General features: G+C 44.3%; 1 long non-coding RNA gene across 1 annotated transcript; it reads right to left on the reverse strand.

Moving 5' to 3' along the window:
- Positions 1 to 1,565: 1,565 nt before the first annotated feature.
- LOC311270901 lies at positions 1,566 to 2,043 on the reverse strand. Its single transcript, XR_014624312.1, has 2 exons — positions 1,927 to 2,043; positions 1,566 to 1,821 (listed from the first exon to the last, which is right to left on the reverse strand). It is a non-coding gene; the product is annotated as an uncharacterized lncRNA (long non-coding RNA).
- Between the last annotated feature and the right edge of the window lie 1,003 nt (positions 2,044 to 3,046).

The following is a 3,046-nucleotide window of genomic DNA, read 5'->3' on the forward strand; positions in this document are numbered from 1 at the left end:
CGCAGCACTCCAGGACAGGGAATGATGGCGCAGCGCTCAATGGGGAAATATTGATTTAACATTTGTCTGAGTTTTACAACTGAAAGGTGTTTTGGAATAATTATTACACTTCACTATAAGCTCAAATACAGAAGTGCAAGTACACGAGTAACACTGCTGGTTTGAATGTTTATGCAAACGTGCTCACAAAACTTTTCTCGTGAGTGTTTTCATAAACCTCCTATTTGTAATAGCCTTGTATTTGCGCTTACAGTGAAAATATCAGCCAACACAAATGTTAAAATCAATATTTCCTGTGCCATTATCACATTCCCTGTCCTGGAGCGCAACTGTCAGGAAGACGGGGGAGGGTGGGGACGCAGGTGCGGACCTAGGGGTGTCTCTAAGTTATCCCAGAGGGATAACCACTAAATCGCAGTCGCGATAGGTTGGAAGGGGAGAAAAGAAACAACTGTATTGAGCCACTACCGGCTTCCTTAATGAAACAAAGCACTAAAACAGATAACTAAACCACCGCTGCCCAGCAGCTGATTCAAAACCAAAATGTCCAGGAGACCCAGAAAACCCAAAATGAAAAGCAAGGCTGCCCGGGAGACCTTTGATAAACAAAAAGGCTGGAGCCGCAACAAACTCTCCAGTACCCCAAATTATACACTGGGAAACAGGCAATTGATAACAAATACACACACAGCTCAGGGTTGGTGTGATGGAAACACTGACAACTGGAGAAGCCACAGGGAGAACCTCTCACTACCTCTGATGGTGAGATAATGAGTCAGCACAGAGCACTGGAGACTCAGGGTATATGAAGGCTCCCCACACCTGGGCTCTGGGCTTAATCACAGCCAATCAGTGCCACACACACCTGATTGCAGTGAGCTGATTCACCACTCACAGAGCAAGATTGAGTGCCCTCACAGCAGCGGTAACTAACTAACTAATCATAATCGATGGTAGAAATCCAAGATTAAATCAAAAAGCATTAAATAATGAATAGCCTACTGTTCATGTTTCACCAAATACGTGTTTTCATGTAGTTTGTGTGTGAAATCGCTGCAGTGGACATGACTGTCAGGTGCACTAGAGACTGCCTTCTGCAGTCAGCTCATCCGGATTGTCGCGCATAATTTGGGCAAGTGAAGAAAAAAAAAAACGCAAACACTGCTCAGGAACAGCTACAGGAACACAATAAAGGGCCCAAGGTGTTGACCGGGCCTCCAAATTCCCAAGATCCCAATCTGATTGAGCATCTGTAAGACGTGCTGGAGCAGGTCTGATCCATGGAGGGCCCACCCCCCAACATACAGGACCCAGAGGATCCACTATAAAACGCCCTGGTGCCAGACACCACAGGACACCCTCAGAGGGCTTAAGTCCATGTCTTCACAGGTCAGAGCTGTTTTGGCTGCACAAGGAGAACCTTCACTGCAGAAAGTGTGAGGAGTGGGGAGCGTAAACAGTAATGATGAAAGGAGGTAATTATTGAATAGGTGCAGGTTCTGAGTAATATCGGGGGAGAGCACGCTGTCGGTAACGTTTTTTTAAACAGAGGGCAAAGCGACAGATGCCGGTGCATACAATGATTTATTCAAAGTTGTTTTTTTTACAAGAGTAAACAACACAATGATAAAAACACTCTAAATGAGGGTTAAAAAGATAACTAAGTTAATGTCCATTAAAAGAGAAGTCTTGTTCCTTAAAAGAAGTCTGAAAAGATCGTCAGACCGGGACAGTTGCGTCACGTGGAGGTCCAGAAGAGGAGACTTGCTGCGGCGTCAGGTTTCTCCGGTGCCTCGGCTGTTCCAGTGTCCTGGAAGCCACCTGGAGACACAAAATCACTGCCGGTACAACGTCCAGTCAAGCACAATACCCTAACATAGGGATGCATACACCAGAGTGTTACTAATGACCCGAAGGGATACTCACACGCCAGGCAGAGCATTAAACTCTGCCGCTGCGATTGTGACGCGTCGTAACACTCTGGATTTTCCGTCGCCGTCTCGAACTCTTCCTCTCTTTGCCTTGTCTCTTTCCCTGTCTCTCCGTCTTCTCTGGACACGCTCTCTTGCTACTCTTCCTCTACGCTTTTGTCCGTTTCTCTTTTCCGGTTCAACCCCGTTCCTCTGCCGTCTATTGGTTCCTGTTGGGGACAAGGGCAGAACCTCCAGGTGGAGTGCATTTGTCATTTATGGTGCATTCACGGGCAGTGGGACGTTTCTAAAACATGCAATAAAAACTAAAAACACACTGGTGAATAAAAACCATGCATAAAACTCTAAAAATATACAATATACACAATAAAATAATCAATAAAACCCAGTCCCAACTGCCGTGTGACAAAAGCAGGAAGCTGCTGTGAGAATCACTGACGTCTGTTGACTGACAGTTTGGCAAATGGCAACACTTTGAAGCTGTCATCTGAGGAAACTTAAGTTATATTTCTGTAGATGCAGGTTACAATGCCATTCTTGTCAGTAGTGACAGTGCAGCAGAATGATGGAAAAGAAAAAAAAAAAGGCCTTTTCAAACTTGTCAACGGACATTTAAATGTTTTCCTGTGAAACCAGGTCACATTGCAAACTGTCTCAAGAGTAGATAGTCTTCTCTATAACTGCTGGTACTAACCACTGTGCTATCTTCCAGAACCACCAGAGAGTCTTTCACGTTGTATTCTTGGTATTATTGAGTCATTAGTGCCCTCTCTGATGTGCATTTTCAGTACAAATATCAGATGGCGATGAGGACATAATGAAACCAAATATCAACTATATTTATAGCAGGAAATGCACCCAATACCTTATCTGTTCAGAAGAAGAGGAGGGTGTGTGAGGACTGTCACTGTGTGAAAACAGCAGACAACAATGGTCAAATCTGAAACTTTGATGTAAATAATAGGACAGAAGGATAAACGGTATGATCCATCTCATTGAGGGTATTTAAACCTGCCACAAGCTCAGCTGATGCTGACTCATTCAAACTGCAAAACCCACAAGACAAATTTATCTTAAACACGATCACTTGATATGCATGGGCATATTTTCTCAGC

The sequence above is a fragment of the Pagrus pagrus genome (genome assembly GCF_965226575.1).
Source record: "Pagrus pagrus genome assembly, chromosome: 15".
NCBI lineage: Eukaryota > Metazoa > Chordata > Actinopteri > Spariformes > Sparidae > Pagrus > Pagrus pagrus.